Here is a 23587-nt window from a genome sequence, read left to right on the forward strand (position 1 = left end):
CCTAAACAGAAGAAAACAAGGCTACAGTGGGCTAAAGGGAAGCAATCATGGAGTGTGGATGATTGGATGAAAGTGATACTCAGTGATGAATCACGAATCTGCAAATTTACCCAGTCATTTATGATATGGGGTTGCATGTCAGGTAAAGGACCAGGGGAAATGGCAATCATTACCTCAACAGTCAATGCACAGGTGTACATTGAAATTTTGGACACTTTTCTCATTCCATCTATAGAAAATAGGTTTGGTGATGATGGAGTCATTTTTCAGGATGATAATGCATATTGCCACAGAGCAGAGTGTTAAAGCTTTTCTTCAGGAAAGGCATATCAACTCATTGATATGGACAGCAAACTGATCAACTGATCAAGGACAAGGCTCCATCCTGAAAAGCTGATCTGTCATCAGCTATTCAAGAAAGTTGGAACCAGCTTGATGGAGAATATTGTTTTTCATTAATGAAGTCCATGCCTCAAAGGCTGTCATAAAAGCCAGAGGAGGAGCAACAAAGTACTAATTGTGATTTATTTATTTATTTATTTATGATTCCATAATTTTTTCCTCAACATTGAGTGATTCCATAACTTTTTCCTCTACTTGATCTGGAAAGAAATATGCCATTAATTAAAATAATGTAATTTAATTTGTTTGAGAGATGTTTCACGAAGCCAGAATGTTCAGCTATTAAACAAAAATTGTTTTGTGTCATATCTGTGATTTGTTTGTTTGCTACGAATTAAAAAGCTGGGTGAACATCCTCTATGTGTGGTGATTCCATAATTTTTGCCAGGGGTTGTAAATGTTTTCCATTTTCTGCTTGGTAACCAGTCCTTGTGTTTTTTTTTTTTTTTTTTTTTTTTTAATATTGCAAACATCACACAGAACCTGTTTGTAAAAGCTACAGCAAGCTACATCAAGCTTTAACAACAAACATCTTTAGACTTCTTTAGTACCCACAAAGCCACTACGAGTACTGTGAATGCATTTTAAAAAAGTGCTACGAATGCCATATATGGACATAAATTTGAACCCAGAGCACCAAAGGACACATATGGTGTGGCTTTCAATGCTACAAAACATGTTGTGCTGGCCAAATAAAATGTCTCTGCCAGTCTCCTCACTGCGTTCATTACGTTTTACAACCTTTCACATGTGTTTAATTATAATCTGACGGTCTTTTACCCAAAGTGCCATGCAATACACAATCACTTTTATGATTATTCCCTCTCCTATTTCGAACCTAGACAGCTCAGCCCCGCGAGTTGCCATACAATTTGTAGAGAGCAGCCTAGAAAAATGTGTTTCTCCAAATAGAGCCCCTAGAATCACACACAATGCAACTCAAACATGGCTAGCATCCATACCATTATTGTTTTAACCAAACAAACCACTTCTAAACACTGGGTTTGCATTACAAGCTCATATTTAGGCCCTTCTGTAAACATCGCTGGGCAGAATGAATCAATTAAAAGAGCATTACGTTAGTTCCTGTTTATTTAAAACATGTTTACACTGCAGGGGCCTGCCTGAAAATTCATATTGTTTCCGTGCTGGAACAGGACCCAGAAATTGCAAACACATTTGTTAGTTTGAAGCGATTTCTGTAAATATTGATCTGTGCTCAGTATAATGAGGTCAGTGAAATAATGAGGATAGTTGGATTGATAAACAAGACCTATAGATGGACACAGGCAGAGAGAGCACAAAGCTGCTTCACCAGATACCTTCCTAAAGGGCCTAAAGAGTCATAGTGAATTGTTGGTCTAATTCAGTAGATGTTTGGCAACATGAAGATGCATAGATCCAAAAATCTGATACCACCAAAAAGCTTCTGTTTTGCATTGTTTTGTAATTTAATAAAAAAAAAACAAAAAAAGATATATGTATATATATATATATTATCAGCATAATAATTTGAGTGAAAAGTATTCCATAGGGGAATAGATTTATAACGATATCTTATAAACATTTTAAAAAAAAAAGAGAGAGAGAACTGTGAGCTCCAAGGTCATTAATCCATGGTGTATGCTTCTGTCAAAGCCTTTTGTCATTCAATTTCATTTTATCTATTTTTTTTTACACTATAGACAGCATAAAAGTAGTCCATATGACAAACAGAATTGAAAGTGTTCAATATCACTGTAAAAATCTGGCTTAAACAAAATTAGGTTTGTGAACATAGATGTGTGCAGTCTTCATTGTCTAGCTATTAGTTAGAAGCCTATGTACAAAGCATCTGCTGCTTAAATGTATGTAGCAATGTTCTTCTCTATTGTCCTTGTCAAATAAATAAAATACAATTTACTTAACTACAAAATATTTTTTTCAGTGTAGTCTTTTACTATGTGAATAAAAAAAAAACACGTATCTTTTAAAACCAAATATTAGAGGAATGCTATATTTGTGACCTCAACACTTTATAATTAATTCCATATTGCTGCATTTTTGCCTTTGTATTTAATCTTACGTGAGTTCTCCTATGTCTCTAATATAATATATATCGTGGCATCTTACCCTTTGTATCACTTTTTTTTTTTTTTTAACGGTCTGATCTTATGTGGATTGTCTTCACCGTTGGGAAGTCCGATTCAATTCCGTGAACCGGTTCTTTCGGACAGTTTGTTTTAAAAACCCGATTCGTTTTCAAAAACACGATTCAGCACTTCTTTTACATAATGACATCACTAGTATGTAATTCTAACATCCCGGTGTCATGGTTTTCATGCTGACACTTTCAAAGAAAGCCATTTGTGAAAGCAAATTGCAGATTACCTTTTATTCAACTAAGTTATAATAATAAGGGTGTTTATTGTCATCAGTGTTTCATTCTGTGATCCTGAATGTCGAACAGCCTACGACTGAAAAATATTGATTACATCTTGGATATGTTTCCTATATAAAATGTTTGCACATAAAGCACCCAATACAGACGCTTATGCACAAACATGTTTGACGTGTCTGAAGCATATAAAGAGAATAAACTAGTCTTAATCAACTCACCAGAGACGATGATTCAATTTATAACAACTTAAAATATAACCTGCATGCACAAAAACATCTCTCAACTGAAAGGTTTTTGCATGTTTTAATAAAAATGCTATTTAATAAAACTAGTCATAAGAATATTTCAAGTACATTTTGTTTGTTATAAAAGACGCCTATATTTCGCCCCAGGCTGGTTCAAGTCCTTGGTACACGCATGCTCATTACTTCTGGGATTGGCTTTTTCATCTGTTTTTGTTTCTTTTTGAGTCTAACACGACCAAAAACGCTGACGTCCGATTCAGCGTGTAGGTTTGATTTGTTCATTTCGAACAGTTTCTTTGGTTCAATAACCGGTCTAGTAACTCCTAAGAGCAACCTAGCCTGTATGAGTCCAACTCGTTCATTTCGAACTTGGTCTCAGTCGTCTGCATTTAGTGTCATTTTAGTATGTTGTTGCTGATACACAAGTTCATGAAATTCAGATTTCTTGAAAATGTCCATCACAGTTAGCTACACAATTTGTTGTCTAATTAAAAAATACAAATTTATATTGAAATATAAAAAAAGACAGAAAGCAAGAGAAAAATTAGTTGTTGCAGAGGAAATATATATATATATATATATATATATATATATATATATATATATATATATATATATATATATATATATATATATATATATATATTTTTTTTTTTTTTTTTTTTTTTTTTTAGTTGACAAGGGAGCCTTTTACCCCACACCTGGGGGGATTCTATCCTTTCACTTAATGGACAGTTATGGAAAATGTTTTGATATAATCACCTAGGACAAAATTGAAAATGACAAATAAGTATTTTGTTTCAAAATAAATGTGATAATTCCCAGGATTTTCATTAGTTACATAGATTTACAACATTTTAAAAATGATTAAATATTAGATCAAATTGCCTCAAAATCAACCTTTAGACATTACACACATTGATCTCTTAGAACAGGAAAAATTTGCAGTCCATATTGTCAAACAGGTATTTAGGAAAGTACAGTGGTAGTTTTTTATGCTATTTAGCATTTTGAGAGAAAATAAAATAAAAAAAGTATCATTTTACTTTTTATTTGGAGCCAATTCAATGTTTAATTCTTGAGTTATTTGGGACCATGTGCTACCACTGTTCGGCGGCCATTTTGGAAATTGCTTCAAAACTTCACTGTTTTTTTAAGACCTCAAAAAAGCTAATTTTCTGGCGTCACATGAACAAACTGGATGAGGAATGATAAAAAAAAAGTTAAAATTAAGAGATTCAAATGCAACATGATAATATTTATTTTCTTTGTATTGTTGTGGCTTCTGCCACCTCTGTGAAACATCACTCTTGAAGTCTTGGGGTTTTGATGCCAGAAGATAGACTTTATTATCAGAGATAAAAAAAAGCAGAGTTTCTCCCAGTACAACAACTCCAGCAAAATGGATTGCACCCGCTTAAATACATATCATCTACCAAGGAGTGGCCAATACATTCCATACATGTCACCATCATCCATCACCATATTCTTTGACTCCAGTCTGTTTTATTTTAAGAAGTGGACAGGAGACACCTTTGGACGAACCTCAACATATATTTTCTCAGCAGTCATGAGAGCAGTTTACTATATGTGAGCACATACCTTTCCTACACAGGCTTCTCCACACACACACACACACACACACACACTAACATTCATGCTTGACCATCAGAAATAATTGTAGAATAAAATGGCTATATTAACATTGATTATACTTGATTAATTTATACTCAACTTGATAAAAATATTCTACATATCCCCCCTCTGGGACTTACATAAGTCCCACTTTCACTGTCCTTATTCAGAGTGCAGTTTCATAATTCAGTCTCCTCAGCTATGCTGTCTAGTGAGTTAAGTTACACAACTTCATTACCAATGACCAGATTATGCAACCGCACCTCGGTGGAGATTTCCGAATCAAACGTTTCCATCCAAGTTTGATTAAGAATGTAGTTAAAGTTTCTGTCTCATTATTCCTTCATTCTATAAATGAAACTTATAAGCATTTTATACTGTAAGCATGAGCATGCAATTGGTTCAGCCTTGTCTTTGGTTGTCACAGTTATGTAGAGTATATCAAACATAAAACAAAATATTCATCATCATATTAAGAGTTATTTTTTGTAGTGTAGATATCCTCAACCCAGATACTTTGTGCATCGTAGAGGGTCACCCTTTGGGGAGAGGTTAGGTTAGCACTTACACCCAGTGTATGGCTCATTATTCATTTCCTCATACATATCTTCATTGGAGGAATCAATTTCCTCCCAAACTGGTCTTTCTGTCCATCCAGGGTAGTTGTCATTGTATTGCATTGGACCTTTCACATTGATCAGTGTCATCTGCTTCACTGTTGCTCGGATCAAGAATGATTTTACTAATGGTATCACACAACAGAATATTATTCCTTCCACAAGGATTGTTATTCCAATCATTATATTAATTTTAGCCAATCATGTATCCCATTTCTTAAAGAATTCTATTTAAATTGTTTTAAACAAACAACACAAGAAATGTTAATCTTTAGTCACCACCATGTTTTCTTTTCCATTCTTCATTAATATTAAAATGTACATGAGTTCAATAAAAACATATGTAAAAGTAATAAATCCTTTTTCAATCCTAATTCTTCATCATACAAACATTCCCAGGTTTGTGTAATACTGCTTTAATAAGTCAGCACTCATTTGTCTGCAATGGTTCTCAAAACTTTACCCCTAAAACCAATCTATAAATAATCTTCTACACAGGGTATGATCTCCTGATGGCACAGTGACAGAATGCTTGGTATTTAACACTGTGATAAGTTGTTTTAGTAAAGCGGTTATTAAAATGCAGCCGGGTTGAGTGGAACTCACAATTTCGGGCAGGTTTCTTCTAGACCTCCCTTTTGATGCTTCCGACCTAAAAGCATCTATCCACATCCTTAAACCCATCTCACCCATTCTTGGGCAGGCTAACAAGGGCGATAGGTGCCCTGCCTTAGGTTGCCCCCACATCTTGCCATTGGAGAGTCTTACCCATCATTGGATCATCACCTCTTGCCACTGGTCTCAATATCGCTCAGTCCTATTAGCCAATCCTTAACTATTTGTTATCAGTAAACAGATATTTTCTTTTGTTTCAGGGAGTATCACCTAAGAACCGTCACAGCCAATGGAACCATCTACAACTGCTTAAATATGGAGACAATTCAAAACATGGCTAAATTAAAAGAGCATTATTCAAAATTTAACAATCTATTAAAATTGTCCAAATTAAAAGTAAAATGCTACAATTGAACTCATTTACAGATCATTAATTTCCATTCAGGTTGTATTTCTGCTCCTTTAGCAAACATCACAAAAGACCATGTATCATGGTGGGGACTAACATCATAACAAAACAAAATAAAGGTAGCCTCTGTCAAGCTTCTAGGAAGCTTAATTTAAAACATCACCTTAATTCAATAATAGTCTCTAGATTGTTTTGAACCTACATCTATTCTTTCAGATGAACTTTCAACTGAATCTCTTGTCTTTAGTATAAACCCTTAACTTTAGATTGCCCTCTGAATAAATAATAACATTAATCATGATGAGGAAAGCTGTTTGAACCTCTCCTTCATATCACTGTATCTAACATTATTGTCAAATCACATAATTTTTCATATACCATAAAATCAAATCAAAAGAAAAGAAAATAATTTAGAGATGTGCCTTTAGCACACTTCAAAAACCTAAACTGAGAGTGAGAGAGAGAGAGTAGGGCATGGGAGGAATTCAGAGGAGGACATTCCACTCCTTCACACTGTTTCTAATTCTTCTTTTTCATTTTAGAATCTCACAATCATACATTTAAGTTATTCTTCAACAGTGAAAATAGTGACAACACCTATCTTGTAGTCCTGTCATCTTATTACTAATATAATCCCCTCTTTTTATTTAGTTTTTTTTTTTTAAAGTCAATTAACTCTCTTATGATTACTTTCTCCCTTTTCTTACTCTTTCTCAGGAGAAGGAACTTTCATTCTATCTAATGAAGCAACACAAATCACATTTTTAAACAAACAGAAAAGTCATTACAAATTTTAAACAAAATAAAGTAGTAATGAGGCACAATGGAAATTCATATTTGATCAATATCATACACTACGTCTTTTTAATTTTTCATGTCTCTTATTTTTTTATATATATATTCTACTGTTTCAGCATCATATAACAATAAGATTTTTCAGTTATTATTTTCTTATACTTCTCAGCATTTTTTGACAAATGATTCAGTTAAATAGCAAAACCAAAATCCACAGTGCAGAAACTGTATGCATCCAAAGCGACACCCCCATTGATCAATCTCAAAATAGAAATACACTGAACAAAATTATAAACGCAACACTTTTGTTTTTGCCCCCATTTTTCATGAGCTGAACTCAAAGATCTAAGACTTTTTCTATCTACACAAAAGGCCTATTTCTCTCAAATATTGTTCACAAATCTGTCTAAATCTGTGTTAGTGAGCACTTCTCCTTTGCCGAGATACTCCATCCACCTCACAGGTGTGGCATATCAAGATGCTGATTAGACAGCATGATTATTGCACAGGTGTGCCTTAGGCTGGCCACAATAAAAGGCCACTCTAAAATGTGCAGTTTTATCACACAGCACAATGCCACAGATGTCGCAAGTATTGAGGGAGCGTGCAATTGGCATGCTGACAGCAGGAATGTCCACCAGAGCTGTTGCCCGTGAATTGAATGTTCATTTCTCTACCATAAGCCGTCTCCAAAGGCGTTTCAGAGAATTTGGCAGTACATCCAACCAGCCTTACAACCGCAGACCACGTGTAACCACACCAGCCCAGGACCTCCACATCCAGCATCTTCACCTCCAAGATCGTCTGAGACCAGCCACCCGGACAGCTGCTGCAACAATTGGTTTGCATAACCAAAGAATTTCAGCACAAACTGTCAGAAACTGTCTCAGGGAAGCTCATCTGCATGCTCGTCGTCCTCATCGAGGTCTCGACCTGACTGCAGTTCGTCGTCGTAACCAACTTGAGTGGGCAAATGCTCACATTCGATGGCGTCTGGCACTTTGGAGAGGTGTTCTCTTCACGGATGAATCCCAGTTTTCACTGTACAGGGCAGATGGCAGAAAGCGTGTATGGCGTCATGTGGGTGAGCGGTTTGCTGATGTCAACGTTGTGGATCGAGTGGCCCATGGTGGCGGTGGGGTTATGGTATGGGCAGGCATATGTTATGGACAACGAACACAGGTGCATTTTATTGATGGCATTTTGAATGCACAGAGATACCGTGACGAGATCCTGAGGCCCATTGTTGTGCCATTCATCCATGACCATCACCTCATGTTGCAGCATGATAATGCACGGCCCCATGTTGCAAGGATCTGTACACAATTCCTGGAAGCTGAAAACATCCCAGTTCTTGCATGGCCAGCATACTCACCGGACATGTCACCCATTGAGCATGTTTGGGATGCTCTGGATCGGCGTATACGACAGCGTGTTCCAGTTCCTGCCAATATCCAGCAACTTCGCACAGCCATTGAAGAGGAGTGGACCAACATTCCACAGGCCACAATCAACAACCTGATCAACTCTATGCGAAGGAGATGTGTTGCACTGCATGAGGCAAATGGTGGTCACACCAGATACTGACTGGTTTTTGGACCCCCCCCCCGGTACAGTAAAACTGCACATTTTAGAGTGGCCTTTTATTGTGGCCAGCCTAAGGCACACCTGTGCAATAATCATGCTGTCTAATCAGCATCTTGAAATGCCACACCTGTGAGGTGGATGGAGTATCTCGGCAAAGGAGAAGTGCTCACTAACACAGATTTAGACAGATTTGTGAACAATATTTGAGAGAAATAGGCCTTTTGTGTACATAGAAAAAGTCTTAGATCTTTGAGTTCAGCTCATGAAAATTGGGGGCAAAAACAAAAGTGTTGCGTTTATAATTTTGTTCAGTGTAGTTTACTTGAAAAAGACACTCAATCAACTCCCTGCAGCACCCACCAACCCCCTTCTTCAAAGTGAGGGTACTCTCTGGAAAATTTGGGGGAGTAACCTATCCAATAGGTAACTCTAACTTTGCCATCAAGTTTGTAATATTTACTCATTAAATCAATGAATCAGCGGTTAGATGCTGGATTTAAATTTAGACCCTCAGAACAATTTAGACATGGGTCTTGAACCCATGGATGGCAATCTGGAAGTATAAAACTGAAATCAACTTATCCAGAGAAATTTGAATCCACATTTGAAATGTCAAATCAGTATTGATTAGCAGCAATCATGAGAGCGGGGGGGCCAAACAGATAATAGCCCAAATCATTTTCACACTTTTTTCCTTTGGATTTCCTCCTGCAGTATTAACAACTTCAATAAATCATCTGGCCCAGCACTGGTGAGAGACTGGTTCCAGAATGAGTTAATGAAACAACATACACATAATGATGACAACAGAAAGGGTAAAACATAGTTAGTATCAAAGACACTATCAGAGCATCAGAGCATCTGAGCAAAACTGTTTACAACGTTTGCTTAGTTCCTCCTCCTTATTGGAGGTTGGGACTTTATTTTCCATTTTATCTGGCATGATTGGTCACAGAACAAACCCAAGGAAAAAGCATCACAATATTGGCAAGGGTGCCACACATAAAGATCAGAAAACAGGTATTAAGAGCACAACTTCAGCAAATTGGAACTGCAGAGAACATGAAATGATCCAAATCATTCTTAATTTTCTTTCCTTTAATTTTAGTCTCAAAGGCAGTTTCTCAGTGTACCCATGATCAACCAATGCTACACTGTGTGTATAAAACAAGAAAATAAAAGAAAAAATATCTAAACTTAACTAAAAGAATCTGCTATCTATCTTTTCTAAATTTGGGGTGCCCCTGTCTGAGTGGAGACACCAAGAGAGACAAGGTTCTGTAGACTATTCTTGGCGCCATCCTTACAGAGAAAGAGGTCATAGGTCTTTGTTCATTCCGGGTCTCTCCATCAGACAGTCCCTAACAAAAATAATAAACTCTACCTATCTTAGTTTTGTTAGTTTACACCAATTAAGTTGCAACTCACATGTAAATTTGTTCTTCAGACATATTTAAACACATAGAAAATAAAAAACAAAACAAATAATCGTGGGTTCTTACATTTAGATACCAAGACTTTATAGTGTTTAATTAATATTGTTACAAATGTTATTCTCTCATAACCTGGACCAGACAGAACACAAAACAGACACATGAATGTGAAGTTTTCACATTTAAGGTTTACTTTTCATACTCAAGTTACAAAATATAATTTTCTTATTAGTCAGTTTCACCTTTCTTTTTAATTTCTCTTTCCCATTTTCTTGACATCTTAGCATTTCCATTTGCTTAACCGTGGCTTTGATAACTAATGACCTCCATGAAGGAAGTACACAACAAGACGATAGCCCTCCTATCATTATTGCAATTCCCAAAAACATTCCCAATTTACATAATGCATCTCTCCCTAACAAATTAACAGGATTCTGATTTGTATGGTTGCAGTTTTGTTTTTAGTCTGTAGCCTTTTTCTCTTCCCTGTGCCCACCTTCTTATATTTTTCAGAGAATTTTCTCCTTCCTTTTTGAACAGTGCTAGCATTTCTCTCTCTTTTTCCCTTTTTGTTTCTCTCTTTTTATTTTTTTACTCTTATCTTTAGTTTTATCATTTTTTATCAACGTTTCCATTTCCTCGCACAACCCTACATCAAATGTCCCTTCCTTTGGCCATTTTGTCATCATATCTTTGTTCTCTTTTGCCATTTGCTTGAGAGCTTATTTATAAGTTCTCTACACAATGGATATTTTAATCCTAATTAGGAAAAATGTATCAATGTATCAATTTTTTGTAATAATTTATTTTTTCTAATAACATGATCTTCCAAAAAAATTCAATTATTTGTATTTATTAATAAACCAATTTCCCATATCCTCTCCTATATCATGCACTTTAATTGTAATAATTATTATACCATATACATGTAAAAATGTTCCTGTATGTTGTCAATTTACTTTTAGGATCACTCTGTATCCAAATAGTTCCAAACAACAATAACAGCAGCTTTTTTTGTTTATTCCTTTCACTGTTATTTTTACTTGGCATATAAAGAATGAAAAATTATTTTATCATCATTCATTTAGCTTAATCATTAAATTTAGAGAATAAACGTATATCTTACTATTTTTATTTATTATTTACTACAATAATCTGCAAAGCCAATATATTGAAACAATTTTTCTAATTTGTTTCACCTTCACTTTTTTTCATACAAGTCCCTTCATTATTTATTTATTTCACTTTCTCATTTCTTTGAGATTTTATCAATCAATTATTTACACAGAGGATTTCAAGATTTTAGTATTTCCACTGGAGTGTTTGCCATAATTATACCTTATGTAATATAACAACACTTTTCTTAAATACAACCTTTGTTTAAAATCCAATTACTTAGTTGACTTTAGTTTAATGCAATACACTGGATTCAAAGCTTTATTGTTTGTCCAGATAATGTGATTTCCCAAATGGAATTCAATCACTTTATAGTTCTTTATAATTTAAATATTCTTACTTGTCACTGTGATATGAACTTTAACTCTAAGCACTGTTATACCACATGAAAGTATAAATTATCTGTATGAAGTCATGTAAATTTCTATGCTACAGTCTAGTTTAGGAGTTATGATCTGGCACATGTCCAACAACAGCTGATCTTTCTAAGTTTAGTTAATCTTACTTCAGGCTTCCTTCATGGCATGAAAAGAACAGCACAAGACTAAATTTAGTCCAGCCAGCTAAGAGTTAACTTTTTGCTTTCATGCACCTTTTGTTTTACAGCAGTGTTGTCTCACCATTTTTATTCTTTTTCCTATTGTCAGTTTATACTGTATTATATTTACTCTTCCATATATACAGGTGCATCTCAATAAATTAGAATGTCGTGGAAAAGTTCATTTATTTCAGTAATTCAACTCAAATTGTGAAACTCGTGTATTAAATAAATTCAATGCACACAGACTGAAGTAGTTTAAGTCTTTGGTTCTTTTAATTGTGATGATTTTGGCTCACATTTAACAAAAACCCACCAATTCACTATCTCAAAAAATTAGAATATTTTGACATGCCAATCAGCTAATCAACTCAAAACACCTGCAAAGGTTTCCTGAGCCTTCAAAATGGTCTCTCAGTTTGGTTCACTAGGCTACACAATCATGGGGAAGGCTACTGATCTGACAGTTGTCCAGAAGACAATCATTGACACCCTTCACAAGGAGGGTAAGCCACAAACATTCATTGCCAAAGAAGCTGGCTGTTCACAGAGTGCTGTATCCAAGCATGTTAACAGAAAGTTGAATGGAAGGAAAAAGTGTGGAAGAAAAAGATGCACAACCAACCGAGAGAACCGCAGCCTTATGATTGTCAAGCAAAATCGATTCAAGAATTTGGGTGAACTTCACAAGGAATGGACTGAGGCTGGGGTCAAGGCATCAAGAGCCACCACACACAGATGTGTCAAGGAATTTGGCTACAGTTGTCGTATTCCTCTTGTTAAGCCACTCCTGAACCACAGACAACGTCAGAGGCGTCTTACCTGGGCTAAGGAGAAGAACTGGACTGTTGCCCAGTGTTCCAAAGTCCTCTTTTCAGATGAGAGCAAGTTTAGTATTTCATTTGGAAACCAAGGTCCTAGAGTCTGGAGGAAGGGTGGAGAAGCTCATAGCCCAAGTTGCTTGAAGTCCAGTGTTAAGTTTCCACAGTCTGTGATGATTTGGGGTGCAATGTCATCTGCTGGTGTTGGTCCATTGTGTTTTTTGAAAACCAAAGTCACTGCACCCGTTTACCAAGAAATTTTGGAGCACTTCATGCTTCCTTCTGCTGACCAGCTTTTTAAAGATGCTGATTTCATTTTCCAGCAGGATTTGGCACCTGCCCACACTGCCAAAAGCACCAAAAGTTGGTTAAATGACCACGGTGTTGGTGTGCTTGACTGGCCAGCAAACTCACCAGACCTGAACCCCATAGAGAATCTATGGGGTATTGTCAAGAGGAAAATGAGAAACAAGAGACCAAAAAATGCAGATGAGCTGAAGGCCACTGTCAAAGAAACCTGGGCTTCCATACCACCTCAGCAGTGCCACAAACTGATCACCTCCATGCCACGCCGAATTGAGGCAGTAATTAAAGCAAAAGGAGCCCCTACCAAGTATTGAGTACATATACAGTAAATGAACATACTTTCCAGAAGGCCAACAATTCACTAAAAATGTTTTTTTTATTGGTCTTATGATGTATTCTAATTTTTTGAGATAGTGAATTGGTGGGTTTTTGTTAAATGTGAGCCAAAATCATCACAATTAAAAGAACCAAAGACTTAAACTACTTCAGTCTGTGTGCATTGAATTTATTTAATACACGAGTTTCACAATTTGAGTTGAATTACTGAAATAAATGAACTTTTCCACGACATTCTAATTTATTGAGATGCACCTGTATATTTTTCATCATTGGTTTTAATTCCACTATGCAACCAGAATAATTTTGAAATGCCCTCTTTGCCTTTAATCATCAAATCTCTTCTGTCTCATATATTGATGGAAGGTTGAAAATAGGCCTAAATAGATTTTCTTTGCTGTAAATTGCATATATACTCCTCATTAGTTACACAGCAAAGGCTGAGTCTCACAAATTCTACAATTTGAAGAATGGCCAAACAACCTACAAAGCCAATATCTCTTTTTTAGTTTTCTCTGTTTTAACAAAGGAAATTCCTTTCCAAAATTTCACAAGAGACAGGCTTTCATTCCCAACATCCATTCAACATATAAAAGACAAACCTTCTTTATTAGGCAACATTTACTCCATTCATTGTATCCCTTTAATTTTTTATTTTATTTTTAGGGCTCATATTACATTCAAATTGACACTTGTTCCCTTATTTATATTTATAGGGCTCATATAACAGACACACTGTGTTCCTTTTATTTTAAAATATTCTACAGTATTTATCAGCAATACTTTGCATTTGAAAAGATGGATTTCATGAGTATCTGGATGTAGTGCAGGACACTGCCTGAGTGATACTCACAAAGATAGATGCAGTAAAAGAAAATAAATAAATAAATAACTACTGATAACCACATTACATAAAAATATTTAACCTTGGAGGAGCTTGGCGAGCTCAAACAAGATTAAGTGCTCATTCTGTAATTATAATCCAGAAATATAGTTTTCTTTTCATGTAGCTCACAAGGAACCATGCCTTTGAAAAGCCTGTTTGCTCATAGCTTAAAAACAGGATAATTATGTTATTTGTTTAAACACCAATAACAAACATGCTCAACATTGTAAAATATAGTGTTTTTATTAAATAAAAAACATTGTATTTACCTTGAGTCTACTATAAATTATTGCGGTTTATTTCCATTGACCCCTGTTTTTCCTAATAAGGCCACTGAGCAAATAACCCATTGAACCTTGTTGAACCTTAAAAATTTGTTAAACTGGATTCATTGTCAACTCTAAATACTGAATCTATTTTCATTGCAGGGAGAAAATGAATAGACAAAGAAAAAATTATAAGGACTGTCCAAATATGATTAAAGCTTGCTGTTTTTTTTTATTGTCCAAAATGTGTGCATGTCTTTTACACTTCAAAACAAACATGTGTTATTAACTAGGCAAACAAACAAACAACAGTATGAAAAAACATTAATAAGTGTAAAATATATAAAACAGTAAGAATAATGAAATTATTGCTCTTGAATAAATGTCATTAGACTCTCACTTATATCACATGCAAAGACTTTATGATACTGTATTATAATATAATATAAAATATAAATATAAACTCTAATTGTACCTTTTCAGGTACTTGTGGATCAAGCACAATAAACAAAATGATATAAAGGAAGGTCCCATCAGCAATTTTATGCCAAATATTGATCGTAAGAGAACGATGCTGCTTATTGGGTGCCACAGCATTCAACAGCCTATCTGTTCAATGTTACAGAGATTGTTAAAAGTAATGCACCTCTGAAATACGTTCAAGATTTTAAACAATAAATGAGTCTTTTATTGTCTTCAACACAGGGACCTCTGACTGTTAAAGGATCCCAAGTAAAATGCAGAGCCAAAAACATCAGCAGCCTGGGGTTCCCATCATGGGTACCGCAGATTGGTGCTGCGGTCCACATTCACAAAACTGTGCACACTCTGTTCTTCACTGAGCACTTGTACTGGAGGTGATCTATAGAGATTCAACTGCAAATTATAGCTTAAATCACTTCTAATCTAATTCTTAAATTTGAGATGTTTTACCACAGGTATAATCCCATACCTGTGGGATTTTTCTGCTCCCAGAAATATTACAAAGCAGGTGGTGCAGCTGTAAATACCTATAAAACAGATCTGGGAATCCCAAAATGTTGAATCAAATTTTCAAAAGATCTCAACACACCACTCTCATATAGGACACAGAGTGTATTAACCTCCCTCACAATCCACTCAGACCAGCAGAAAGGGGACTTATTAATACATAATTTTGGGTTCTGCCATATGCTCGAGGCAACATTTAAATAAATGTCTGAATTAAACACTCTGGACACTTTTGTCCATACCGAGTGCAAATGCGAGATAAAGGGGTGTAACTTAACTTCTCCGATTAGTTTGATAGAAAGGCTTTGCAATGGTGAAATAGGGGCAAGAACTTCCTGTTCAATACAAAACCAGGGAGGGGCTCTCTCAGGTGGAAGCAGCCAATGAGCCAAATATCTGAGACCAAATGCATAATAATAAAACAAAATCTTGTGTAGGCCTAGCCCACCTTTGTCACTCGGCCTATGTAACTTATTAAAATGTAATCTAGGATGCTTACCATTCCAAATGAAGGACTTCGCTATGCTATCAAATTGCTTGAAATAAGAGAGGGGGACATCTACAGGGAGAGATTGTAGCAAGTAGTTAATTTTGGAATACAATTCATTTTAATAACACTAACCTTCCCAATCATAGATAAATGTAATGAAGCCCACCTGCCCACATCGCTCGAAAAGCTTTTTATTAAGGGGTCAAAATAAACTCTAACTAAATCAGACAAATTTGCTGGGAATAAAATGCCCATATACTTAATGCCCTGTTTGGGCCACTGGAAGGCGCCTGGCTGAAAAGCCATTACTGGGCAGTACGCTGTCAGAGTCAAAGCTTCAGATTTAGACCAATTGACTCTATATCCTGAAAACTTAGAAAATGAATTAATAATTCTGTGGAGGCAAGGCATAGATCTAACGGGGTTGTGACGTATAATAAAATATCATCAGCGTAAAGAAAAAGCTTATGCACCATACCTCCCACCACCACCCCTGGAAAATCATCTTCCTTTCTTATCGTGGCTGCTAATGGTTCCAGGGCAAGACAGAACAATAATGGGGAAAGAGGGCAACCCTGCCAGGTGCCCCTATCCAGAGTAAAATAATCTGAAATTAACCCATTTGTTTGTACCGCCGCTACCGGGTGTCTATAAAGTAACTTAATCCATCCAATAAAAGTATTCCCGAACCCGCATATTTCCAAAATCTTAAAAAGATAATCCCATTCTACCATGCCAAACACTTTTTCGGCGTCAAGTGAGATGGAAGTGACCGGAGTCTGATCATTCGCCACTGACCACATGATGTTGATGAAACGCCTAATGTTATCAGAAGAGCTTGCGGCCTTGAATAAACCCCACCTGATCTATATGTATAAGAGATGTCATAACTTTACTTAATCAGTTAGCCAGAATTTTTGACAATATTTTAATGTCTAGCTGGATCAGGGACATTGGATGGTAACTCTTACACTCGCTTGGATCTTTGTCCTTTTTAAGAATCAGAATGATCCGGGCTAGTGTCATGGTTGGCGGAAGCTTTCCATTCTTTAATGATTTTGTATAAACTTCTAACAAAAGTGGAGCCAGTTCTGTAGCATAAGATCTAAAAAATTCAGAAGCAAAGCCATCTGGCCCCAGAGACTTGCCTGTAGGCAAGGCCTTAATTACCTGCCCAAGCTCCTCCAAGGTTATCTCAGAATCAAGAGAATTTTTTTGCTCAGATGTCAGTTTAGGGAGTTCTAATGGTTCCACAAAGTTTCTAATATCTTCATCAGTAGACGAAGATGTGGAACTATAAAGATCAAGATAGAATTCTTTAAAAGCATTACTAATATCAATGGCCGAGGTAAAAATTTCACCACCAGCAGATTTCACTGAGGGAATGGTAGAAAAAGACTCTCTCTGCTTTATATATCTAGCCAAACGCTTCCCTGCTTTGTCCTCCAGCTCAAAGTATGACTGTCATGCCCTGAATATCCAAAACTCCACCTTCCACGACAAAATAGTATTATATCTGTATTTCAATCGGGTCAATTCTCTGAGGCCATCAGATGACATTCGGCACTTCAGCTCTGCCTTGGCACTTTTAATATTCCCTTCCAAATCCACAAGTTCTCGTGCTTTGGATTTTTTGATGAATGAGGCATACTGTATGATCCAACCACTAAGAACCGCCTTAAGTTCCTTCCAAGCCACGCCCACAGAGGATAATGAGGACCAGTTGGTCTCCATATAGACATTGATTTCAGCCTTTAACATTTGTTGGAATTCAGGATTTTGCAAAAGGGATACATTAAAGCACCAACTATATAATTTATTTTTCTATGTATGTGGCAACATCTCTAAACTCACCAGGGCGTGATCTGTGACTAAGATGTTTCCAATTGAGCAATCAACAACAGATGAAATGAGGGACTTAGATATTTAAAAAAATCTATTCTAGAATAAATCTTATGGACTAATAAAAAATGTATTGTCCCTACCAGATGGGTTCAAAAGTCTCCAAATATCTGTAAGACCAAGATTTTTACATACCCTGTGAAGCGTCAGTGTTGCTCTAGGGGGCTTGCACACTTTTACTTCACTATGATCAAGGATTGAGTCCATCAATAGATTAAAGACTCATCCCAATATTATATCATGAGGGGTGCCAGCGGCTTACAACATCCATTTAAGATCTATAAAAAGGCCCTGATCATCAGTGTTAGGTGCGTAAATATTAGCCAAAATCGGCCTTTGCCCCTGAATTTGTGCTAAAACAATAATTACTCTTCCTAATTTATCTTTACTCTGTTTGATACATTTGAATTGTAGATGTTTATTTATTAATGTAATGACTCCACTGCTTTTACTTTTAAAGAAAACATGCCCACCCCATATCTTCCCAAATTTTTCCGCTTCCTGTGGGGAAAGATGCGTTTCTTGAAGAAACACTATATCATATTCCTTACGTTCAAGAAGAGAAATAACCTTCCTTCTTTTTATGGGGTGCCCCAACCCATTCACATTCCACGTGGAGAGAGACAAACCACTCATATTAACATTTGACATTTTGATATATTAGAAAAATAGATTGTGTTTCAAGAACAAAATTATAAAGACCACATTCCAACAGTAGTGCAACAATCAAACCCCGAACTTCCCCCAGAACCAAATAAACAGAAAAAAGAAAAACGTACGCAATAACCCTGCGCACGACAGTGCCAAGTGGCGTCCATCCCTCTAAACTCAAATAGTCCACGTACGCCTATGAGAGCCCTCGTGACAACTTTGCCATCGGATTACTCAAGTCCGGTGTTTCTATACAAATTTTGTGAGACAGAATTACATAACAGAAGAAAATCTGTTAAACAAACTCCAGCAAATAGGCAGGATAAAAACAAAGAACATGTAGATTTATCCACATAATGGTCCCAAAGGTGTGTTCCTCCACAAAACAAGCTTCAGCCGCTAACAGAACCAGCACAAAAAAACAAACAAAAAAAAGCCGTTCAGTTTCCTCGGGCAGTCAAACGATTTTTCAGTGAGCCGACCCATTCGACTGTTACATGAGTGCAACAGATGACCCAATCACTCCAATGTCCTGCAAGAAATACTCCACAAAACAAACTCCAACCAATAGGAGGCATAAGCACAAAGAACATGTAGATTCATCCACAACACTGTCCCGAAGGAGTGTTACTACACAAAACAAACTCTAGCCGCTAGGCAGAACCAGCACAAAAAGAAACAAAAAATGCGCCCTGTTTCCTCGGATGGTCAAGTGAATTTTCAGTGAGTCAGGCCCACTCGGCTGCAACGTGTGCACCACACAACAACCAACTCACTCCAGTGACCTTATGAAGCACATCGCTTGTTGGGGTCATGTAAATACTTCGCGGCCATCCTTAGCATCTATTCTCAATTTGGCCAGGAACAACAGTGCAAAAGCGACCTTCCGTTGATGTAAGAGTTTCTTGCATTCCTTGAATTGATCACATTTCTCTCTTGTCGAATTTGCAAAGTCTGGGAACAAGAAAATGTTGTGGTTCTTCCAAGAAAGCCTTCCTTTACTCCTCGCCTTGCGTAACACAAGATCTTTATTGGATGATCTCAGAAATTTGGCCAGAATTGATCAGGGCCTGTCTCCCTCAGCGGATCGCCGAGCTGGAACTCTGTGAGCTCGCTCGATTTCCAGCTTATGGCCTGTTATGTCGAGCACGTTCGGAAAGAGCCCGTCCAGAAATTCCACCATATTCTGATCCTCTGCTCGCTCAGGAATTCCAACAATTCGGACGTTGTTCCGCCGACTACGATTTTCCATATCCTCCAACTTTTCTCAGACACGCTCCAAGTCTGCTTTGGTCACTAGAAGATTAGCAGCTAATTCCCTCTCCAATGACTCCAGATAATCGATCCGTTTCTCGACATCCACCACTCTTGTAACCATCTCAGTGAATTTCGTCTCCATGGCAGTGATCGATCGACGTATTGCAGCAAGATCCTCCAAGTCAGCAACGACCTTCGTCAGCATTGCCGACACATTCAGCAATTCACACCGAATCTCTTTCACCTCTCCGGCCAAACTGACTCCCTGGTCTGAGGCCTCCGGAGGGGCATCAGCTTGAGCACGTAAGTGTCTTTTAATGTCTCCAGAGCCCGAGGATTTTGAATTCTTTGACATATTGTCTTCCAATAACAGTTATGGATCAGGGTGTATCAAATCTCACCGGTTTATATCATTAAAAGTATCAAAACTAGCAAAGTACGCAGAGCTTGCCGTTCACACATCCGAACCTCGCATGGTGTCATGTGACTCTCCAGCTTGCTGGATTAATGTTTGGGATCTAAATCTAAAAATGCACATTTTAAAAAGCATAGTGGGCTTATTAAGAACACATATGGGCTTAAATAGTTCACGTTCCTTATAAGCCCACTCCAGACTTTGCACGTTTGCAATTTAATTGAGTAACTTAATTTTGTCAGTTTATAACTAAACATAACATGAGTGTTTAGATGAGAGATTAATCTTTGATTTAATACTCACTTTATTGGAAGGCTGTTAACATTTCTTTAAGAAAAAATCTAACTCTTAGATTTGGGTGGGCTTAATTGGATCTCTTCCAATACATTATTTAAAAAATGTATTAGTAACATAATAAAGTAAAAATGCCTATTTAAGTCTCGAAACCTTCATTTGCAAATATTTTTTAAACAATTAAAAAAATAACACAGAAACAATCATCTGTTGGTTTATACATTTTTTATTTGGCTACTGCCATTAACGTGTCAACACATACAATAGTATGTTCTCAGTGATCCTTGGCAAACTTTGACAGTTAGTGTGAAAGTTTATTTCCAGGTTTAAATGAAAAAAGTCCAGGATTTCCAATGTGGTCTCAGACTTTTGGACAGCATTTTATGAATATGCACATAGTATTTGTGAGGCTTTAGTTAAGTGTCATTTGTACTCAAAAAGTTTGCACTGGTTTTAATGCTAGACATGTTTAGACAATAATTTTTCCATCTTTTTTACGGTCTGGATTTTTTGTAAATTTTTCATCACTACCACATGTTTCCAGCAACATCAACCCTCCTAAACCATAATACTGGCTAAAAGAGATAAACAGTGAATAGAAAGGTAATCTTTTTTACATGTTTTCAGAAATACTGGGAGAAAGAGATCTGTGCCACTCACTGTAAATGTAAAGCACACACACTTATCTAATCAGCCCTATTGAATTCAAGCAACAATGGACGCTCATCCTCTGGCCACCCAAGCAGCACAGCAGATCATGTGTTCCTTATTTTGTCCAACCCCCCCCCCCCCCCCCATATAGACACTGCTTTGCTCTGATTGTTGCCATCTGAATGCAGCTATCTGCTGTTAAATGTGTCAGCTGTTATCTCACCCATATATTATAGACTATTTAAGGGAGGAGAGATTCTTTCAGTTTGTGCCAGCTGCTGCCCTCCATATCTCAAGCACCCTTCTCTAAACCACTCTAACAGTTGTGTACACACACACACACACACAAAGAGGACTTTTGCTCTTCCTGCCTCTTTAAATCTAAGTCTAAATCTGCCCTGATAAAGTTTAACTGGATGGGAGGGAGAGAGTTAGACCCACAGTTCCAGTGCCAGTGACGTTTGGCTCCCGCAGCTCACAAAACACTACCAAAGCTAGACATGAATGAGAGACAGCCCTATCACTCTTGAGATCAGCTCTCTCTCTCTCCCTCCCTCTGTGTCTCGTTTCCTCACTCTGAAAAGTACGTCACATAGCTCCTCAGGAAGATGTAGTTAAACCACGTCAGCTCTCCTAATCTCAGTGCTTCTCAGCGGAAACCATTAAAAGCTCTAGACCTCCAGTGAAGCTGTAACACATTGATATATTTGGTGGATCTTCGAGAGCTTCTTCAGAGCAGTTTGTTGGAATATTGCTATGCTTTTTGTATAGTCTCAAGCGCTCTATGCCTTGGCATATATACATCAAGGTTTTTCCTACATTGCTTTGGTGGTTATAACCTGTTATGCGCCTAAGGATACTTTTAAAAGTCATTTTAAAGCTTTACACTGAAGAAATGCCATCATATAGGCATAATGCAGTGCCAACCTGTATGATTTAAAAGCACACAAAAAATGTCTTTGACAGTTATGCAATTACAATGGATGTCTATGAGGCATTTTTTTTTTTTTTAAATGTATGTATTTACAACTGAGGTAAGAGTCTAAATTATTTTCTGTGGCAGTCAGCAGCATGCCATGGTAGAGCTTGTATTCAACCCAGAACATTCCTTTTAACAAGGAAACAATAATCACTTGCACTTTACTATGCGGCAGTTCCTCTCTAAATATTAGATAGCCTGACATTATTCTCACTTCACACCAGCCATTTTTACAAAGCAACAGCTTTCAACACATACTCTTTGAGAACCTGAAACTCTATAATTTAGAACAAGATCATACCCCTCAGCCTCATTCGTCGCTCTCCTATTCTACAAGACAGAATCCTTGACCTGCTCTGTCTCTCGCAATACTAAGGGGCCTCGACAGTAACTTCAAAAGCCAGAGGTGTATCAGATTCAGACAGACCTGAGGTAGCTGACAGATGAGCCCGTGTTGTGGGAAGCAGAGGAATTTACAGTGCATGCCTTTCATCTCCATAGGTGGGCTTATTTTACTGAGGACACTAGCCTGGGGAGTCACAGCAATAAAAAGAAAGTGTGGAGTTGATACATCTATATGCTTTCCCTCCTCTCACCTAATCAGCTCATTCTAAAAGAATGTCAATCACATTTTAGTAGTCAAAATTTCAATGGTACAATGTATTTGAACAACATCAAAAAGCAAACAGTCATACAATTCTGAAAAACGATGAGTCTTGTTCTTTTTTTTTTTTTTTTTTTTTTTTATACATTTATTTTGTTAGTTGAATTACTATTAAGGATGAAGGAAATGATGGTCATAAAACTTTGTTTCTTTTTTTCCCTCAAAGTTTTCTGAAGTCACAGTGTTTTAGACAACAAAAACAGAAACTCTTTAAATCTTTACATGAAAAAGGAAAGGCACAGAGTCTACAAAAGGTGGACAACCGCAGCCACCCCTTTTCTTCATTATTTCCAACATGTGAAGCTCAAAGCCCACTCCACCCAAACTCCCCCACCCCCCAAAACAACAAATCTCAGAAACAAATAGATATAATTATATATTTATATTTATAATATATTTACTCTTTAAAAATATAACTTCAATCTAGTGACTAACATCTGTACAAACTACAAAAATAAAAATTTATATAAATAATTTATATGGCATGACACATTTAAAACAAAACCCCTATGCAGGGCCCCCATCCCCTACCCCTGTCTCCTTTCTGCTCAAGCCACCCCTGTTCTTAAGCTGTACATGTGCTTTATATTGCTTACTTTTGTTGTAATGTCTTCCAGATACAGTAGCTAAATTATTTTTTCATTAAAACTTATTTTGTTAAATAGAGAAAGAGAGTGTAAGAGAGAAAGTAAGCTGCCACTTGCATTAAACAATTTTCCCTGCATTCAATCTGGCAGTGATGTGACCAATACTGAATGAGTGAGCTTTCTGCTGAAACTGAACCTAAGAAAGAGAACTGAACCTAAGACAGTACTTCAAATACTGACATTGTGGGAGAAACCCAGAG

Source organism: Myxocyprinus asiaticus, chromosome 5 (genome assembly GCF_019703515.2).
Source record: "Myxocyprinus asiaticus isolate MX2 ecotype Aquarium Trade chromosome 5, UBuf_Myxa_2, whole genome shotgun sequence".
Taxonomy (NCBI): domain Eukaryota; kingdom Metazoa; phylum Chordata; class Actinopteri; order Cypriniformes; family Catostomidae; genus Myxocyprinus; species Myxocyprinus asiaticus.